We start from the raw sequence: 7,130 nt of genomic DNA, 5'->3' as shown, positions 1-7,130 counted from the left end.
CTGTTGGCCATTACAATGGCCTCTCCAGAATTGGGCAGATTCAGTTGAAGGAGTGGGAGGTGTGAAACCAGTACAAAGAAGCCTCAAACCAGTCTCCATTACCATTGATGGAAAGTCTGCATCCACAACAGTGACAGTAATGGACCTCCCTACAGGAGTGCAGGCCCTGATCAGTAGAGACATTTTATCCCAGCTGGGCCTCAGATTGACCACGGGTGATGGCCCTTTTTGAGTGCGGTCACTTCTTGGGCTTTCCCAATCCAATTGACATGGCTGATGGATAAACCTGTATGGATTGAGCAGTGGCCGCTGAAAAAGGAAACCCTCTGCCAAGCACATGCCTTGGTCCAGGAACAATTACAGCAGGGGCATGTACGGCCCTCCACAAGCCCATGGAATACCCCTATCTTTGTCATAAAGAAGAAATCTGGCAAATATCGGCTGCTTTACGACCTTCGTGCAGTCAATAACCAAATGCAGCCAATGGGGGCATTGCAACCAGGGCTACCCAATCCGGCTATGATCCCTCAAAACTGGTTTATTTTGATTGTTGATCTTAAAGATTGTTTTTTCACAATTGCCTTGCGCAAAAGGACCCATTCACCAGGCAGCAGGAGGAAATTCTTGTTACCACACTGGCAAAGAATGTACTGGCAGTAGCTCCTGAAAAGATCCAGCACACTGGTCCTAGGAGGTATTCAGGGTGGTGTCACGATCCGCTCACACAAGCGGGGTTCGTGATGGTTCGTTTTAGGGATCTCACAGCGCAAAAGACACAGCGGGGGACAAACTCAGTTTACTCAATCACAAATGCACCTTTATTTAGTGCCAACAAATGCGATAGTGGGGAGAGAAAAAGAGAATAGTTAGAAAAACAGAAAAGAGGGGAAGGGGATTATAGCTACCAGCATGGAGGGTCGAGTCCTCGAGGCTTTTGAAGATGCCTATAGACGCGGTCTTCTCCAGTGGGGAGATCTCAAAAGTGAGCGGGGGTCTCCAGGGTTTTTATAGTCCTCTCCAAAGCGACAGGCAGTTGGCCAAACAGGTGGGGGAAATCATTGTAGTGCGTTCATTTAGAGAACCCAGAACAAGTCGGTCGTCAGCAGGTACAGTGTCAACCAGTACAAGTCAGCAGGTGCAGTGTCAGCAGGCACAGTCACTTCACCGTGACTTGCCCATTGTTTCTGCTCAGATTCTGATGTTCCGATATGGGTGCTGGGTTTTTCCATCAAACACACCTGCAGGCAGCACTTGGCCAACATCCCACCTCAGCCAGGTCAGAACTCCTGTGTTGAGATTTTAAAGTCCCTTTTAGGGGTTTCAGTCTCTGTCCTTGACGATGGTCGTGAGGCAGATGAGGGATTTTCAGACCGTCTCTTACACCACCCCGTGACTCACGATTGTCGTCAAGAGAGCTCCTTCTGCAGGGTTCTGTAGTCTTGCGAAGTCTTCAGGACTCATCCATGTTAGTAGCATATCTCGGAAAAAAGAGACAATAGAGAGTGTGTGTGAAAGAAAGAGGGAGAAAGAGGAAAAAATAGAAAAGGGAAATAGAAACAAAACAAAATCAATCAATATTGATTATAACAATTTCTTCAAAATAATCAGAAAAAATCATCAAATTCCTTAAAGTTATAACAATTTTCAAACAACACCTTAATTTTGATTGCAATATAACATAATTAAAACAAACAACAATAATCAAAACAAGCAACCAACAATTTCAAATTAATCTGCTGTTGGAGGTCTAGTTTTTACTGTTAGGGTAGTACGTCTCGTGTCAATGTCTTTGGGACTGTCTTTTGCAAAAGGGGTTTTGATTAAACTGTGTGCTTCCATTATAGATGCCAAGTGTGTCAACTTTTTCATCATTTTCCAATTTAGGATGTATAAAATGACTGATAAGACAAAACCAATCAAAACCAAAATCAAAAGAACAACAATGGGATGACACACTTTGTTCAGAATACCTGTGGCAGTAGATGACCACCCAAAAAGGGTATCCCACCACCTGTATTCAGCATCCTTTTTGACCCTTTCTAAAACATGATGTATTCCTTTAACATCATGATGGACTGTCACCAAAGTTTTTTGTCCATTTTTCTTAACCTTTTTCAAAATTCCTACTAAGTCTTCGTGAAGCAACAATTGCTTGATTAAAGTCAGATTCATTCCAATGGGGGCAGATGTTATCTGGTGAAACAGGGTAAAATTTGATTGCAAAAGGTGATAGGATGTAACTGGGGCTGAGTAAGAAAAGTCACACCCTGTAATTGTGGTAAAATTGCAAACACAAAAATTTGAGTGATTTTTAAGATTCACTACTATGTCTTCTACAAACACATCACAAGCAGTCCTTACAAAAGCATATCCATTGCCTATATACACAAGCACTGTTTTAGGAGTTTCGTGAGGGTGTACTTCAAAATGACAAATATTTTGCTCTGTGTCTAAACAAATGTCTTGAGCTATGATTGCATTACTCTCACAGATGAAACCTTGCTATTCCCGAACATCAGAATCTGAGCAGAAACAATGGGCAAGTCACGGTGAAGTGACTGTGCCTGCTGACACTGCACCTGCTGACTTGTACTGGTTGACACTGTACCTGCTGACGACCGACTTTTTCTGGGTTCTCTAAATGAACGCACTACAATGATTTCCCCCACCTGTTTGGCCAACTGCCTGTCGCTTTGGAGAGGACTATAAAAACCCTGGAGACCCCCGCTCACTTTTGAGATCTCCCCACTGGAGAAGACCGCGTCTATAGGCATCTTCAAAAGCCTCGAGGACTCGACCCTCCATGCTGGTAGCTATAATCCCCTTCCCCTCTTTTCTGTTTTTCTAACTATTCTCTTTTTCTCTCCCCACTATCGCATTTGTTGGCACTAAATAAAGGTGCATTTGTGATTGAGTAAACTGAGTTTGTCCCCCGCTGTGTCTTTTGCGCTGTGAGATCCCTAAAACGAACCATCACGAACCCCGCTTGTGTGAGCGGATCGTGACACCATCTCTTGCCATTTTGACGGGCCCATTCTCTGTTCTCAAAAGGATAGAGAATAGTTCCATCATGATTCAGTCCTAATGCAATGATAGGAAATATCGAGTGTACAGAGTCATTACATATGGTTAACACAAAAGCTGTAACTGTGTTAGTATTGGGGTTATAGGTAAAGTTTACTAATTTCCACCAGGATTGGAATTCCTTTTCAAAATCATTTGCATTGTCCCAAATTATTTTCCGAATTTCAGTAGGAAAAGTGCCTTCTTCTCCTTCCCTTATGATTGAGGCAACAACTGTTTGCATCCATAACTGTGCCTGGATGCAGCTAAGAGCCAAAGAGACATTGCTTTGTGTGGCACCAAGTGTATCAATTATCAATTTGTGATCATTCACATTTATCTTTTCCCAATTTGGTAATATGTTTGATAATAACCACTGATGTGTCCCCAAGGCAGACAAAGAGGACTGCAGGGGTTGTTGTAATTTTGTCAAATCCGTCGTGGTGGTAACTAACTTATTCAATAATACTTCAGAATCAATGCTATTTAGGATTCCCAATCCTGTCCCCAAAACACCTGTTATGTCTCTTGCCATTCTTTTCTTAGAAGGGTTCCGTTTCCGCAGCCAGGTATTCCATCCCTGAAAAGAAGTTTGCAAAAAGGGTGAACAGCTTGGCTGAATTTCTGAAACATTATTCTGCATCAGTAATTTGACCTTTTTGAGGGACCACTCAGGATTAAACAATATTTGTTGTTGGCCAATTCTCCTGATTATATATGGTCCAATTTGAAAAATCTGTGGCCTAAGCATAACCGGTGTTTGGGTAGTGGGCGGTGTAGGCTTTACCACATTAACATCAAGTTTTCCCCAGTACTTAGTATGCTTTTCACCACATACCACTTTGTGGGAAGATTGCACATTAGTCAAATTCAACCAACAATTTTGATTTTGAGTCTCACAGTGTAAAGCACGGGCGTGTGGTCCTATGACAAAGCTGTGTATGGGTTCAATAAGGGATCCAACAATCAATTCACATCGAATTGCTATATCATTACCTTGTGTTACCATAAAGGGAGGAAAAACATGATTTTTGCTATTTAACACTAGGGGAGTTTGCACACCAGGTTGTATGATCACTACTGTCAGCATAGGTCTTGCCACGGCATTGATTTTAAACGTGTACACCAAGCTTTTCGAACCTGACTGACCTGCCGAGTCATTTCGCCAACTGCATATCACATAGGATGATTTGGTTAAGGTAAAGTTATAACTCCAGTCAATAGGTTCATTTTTACACAGCTTTGTAATTTTAGCATTATTAGTGCTAGGGCTTAGTGTATAATTTCCAATATTTTCCTGGCGACAGCACAATACAAAGGGGGCATGCTTTTTGCATTTCCACTTTTCAGTGGGACAAAGTTCTGCTGTGATGTTAGGGTGCAAAGTGCTTGTTATGTCTGGTTCCCAAAGGTTTCCCGTTATTGTAATGGAGGCAGCTTTCTCTTGAGAAAATCCTGCTTTTTTGCATGTTGCCTTAATTGGTTCACCAACTGTACCATTTAGAGCTGTAACCCGTTCATTCTTATCCCATCCCCACTCACGTGGACCACCATGATACGCTGAGGTTGCCAGGCTCAAGTGACGACTTCTGGGATGTGATTCTTGAGTACTGGTATATCTAACAGTGGCTTCAGACCACGGCCACTCTGCTGGCTCCTGGCCATGGGAGTGTGGCAGGATGCAGAGAAGTGTTAATAATGTTAACATGGTTATTTTGTTTTCATGTCACTTGAAGTGTCCCCTCGGAGTTCTCCTGCAATAGCAAAACACAGATAAATCTGCCACCTAAGGGCAGAACATTAAAATGATGGAATTATCCAGCGGGTATTTATCCGATGTTCTTTTCCTAAGGCATCAGATGCTATCCACGCAACTTAATTCAGAGAAGTTTTCAACACAAGTGGTACTTCTCCCACCGTAGGGAGGTCTACCAAAACAGGTTGTCCCGGGTAATGAACTGGATTTTCGGGATCATTTGGTCCTCTTCGTGAGGAGATTAAGCTCAGAGGATTTGGGCAAAAAGCAGTAATTTTTGGGCACCCATTCACCCCCCATCTTTCATTTACTCTCTGCACAGCTTTATGCAACCGGACATCCCAGCCTCCCTCTTGTGGTTTCAGAAGTCGTTTTAAAAGACCGTTAGTCCTTTCTACAATTCCGTTAGCTTGAGGGTAATAGGGAGTGTGAAAGGTCCATTTTATCCCTTCACCTTTTGCCCATTCCTGTACTACTTTAGCAGTAAAGTGTGACCCATTATCAGATTGAATTTCCTGTGGTTTTGGGAAAGTCCTGAACCATATCTGCAATGCTTTAACAGTGTTTTCCCCTGTAGCCCTTTTAAATGCCTCGGCTTGAACTAATCCAGATGTAATCTCAACCCCCACTAACACAAAATGTTTACCTCCTGATTGCTTAAAGGGACCTATGTAATCTACCTGCCATGCATCCCATAAGCCTTTACCTGTCCTCAAGTGTAGTGGGTCATCCTCTAAAGGATGTCTTTCTAGCCATTTGCGACACTGCTCGCAGGCTGAAATGCAGGTGTTACACATTTCTCTGGTAACGGGCCAACCCCGGGCATGAGCTTCCTTGTATAAATCTTTTGTACCTGTGTGTTGTCGTTTTACATGCAGCCATTCTAATAAGTGCTCCCAATCTTCAGTGATTTCATCCTTTTTCAGAGGACTTAATTTTGCTAATTCATCAGCTCTGTTGTTCCATTCTCCTGCTGGATTATCATCTGTCTGGTGAGAGGCTACCCACCCTACAGCAAAATTCCCTTGACTTGCAATTTGTAAAATTTCTTGCCACTTTTCTTTCTGCCACACTGGAATTCTGTTAACTTCCCAATCATTCTGTTGCCAGAAAGGCAGCCATTCAGTGCAGCCCTTATATACAGCATAGGAGTCGGTGTAAATACAGACAAGAGAGGTGTTTTGTGCCTCCCTCTGGAAAACACTCCAAACAGCTATAAGTTCCCCAATTTGGGCACTGCCTTCCCCTTCTGTGATGATTCGCTCTCCAGAAGAAGTGCGCAAAGCTACAGCTCTATATTCCCACACTTTTTCTTCACGCTTAGCTGAGGCATCAGTAAACCATGAATGTGCTGTTTGCTCAGGGGAGAAGGGAGGGTCTATTTTAATAACTGAGACAGGTTTGTCTTGGATGCTATTCAGATTCTCTGTCTTGTATTGGTAAATTTTTCACAGTGCCTTCAGTAATTGAAAAGATGTTATTATAATGCTCTATTTGTGCATACCATTTCCTTACTGAGGCTCGTTGTGCTACCCCTTCAGGAGGTGGAGTCCCTGTGATCACTATTTTAATTACTTTAAAGGGACCTCTCAACACAATTGGTTGTTTTCTTGTGATTTTTTCTACTTCTATGAGAGGTTGGGTAACAACAAATAAGCCTTTCTCCCAAGTTGTATATCTTTTTTCAGCATCTTTAAAGCCACGGGAGTAGAAGCTAACAGGTCTGATTGGGCCTTCAGGACCCCTTTGCCATATATGTACTGACAATCCTGAGGTAGCAAATCCCCATTCTACCTGAAAAGGATCTGCTGGGTGAATAGGGCCTAGGGCCTGATGAGCTGTGGCTTCAAAAATCAACAATTGTAATGCTTCTTCCTGAGAAGGGCTCCAGTCCTATTTTACTCCCTTTCTCAACAAATCATCAAGAGGTCTGGCAATAATTGAAAAATCTGGAATGTGTTTTCTCCAAAATACCAATAGTCCTAGAGCTTGTTGGAGTTCTTTTCTAGATTCGGGCATCTTGATTTGATCTAAAGAAGTTAGGGTGTCTGGTGGGATGCATGTCATACCTCCTTTCCACCAGATTCCTAAAAATTTCACTTCTTGAGAAGGTTTTTGTATTTTTTCTGAGGGGATCTGCAAACCAAGGCTCTCTAAGTGGGAAATTATTTTCTGTTGAACACCCTCCACTACTTCTTTTTCTTCTCCTCCCACTAAAATATCATCTATGTATTGGTAAACAGCTACAGTGTCAGGTTTAGATAGTTCTTCTAATTCTTGGGCTAAAGCATGGTGGGCTAAAGTGGGAGAG

This window comes from Chamaea fasciata, unplaced genomic scaffold, assembly GCF_029207755.1.
Source record: "Chamaea fasciata isolate MVZ Bird 193981 ecotype frontalis unplaced genomic scaffold, bChaFas1.0.hap1 SCAF_29, whole genome shotgun sequence".
NCBI lineage: Eukaryota > Metazoa > Chordata > Aves > Passeriformes > Sylviidae > Chamaea > Chamaea fasciata.
The sequence above is the reverse complement of the archived record's forward strand: the minus strand, read 5'-3'. Positions refer to the sequence as shown.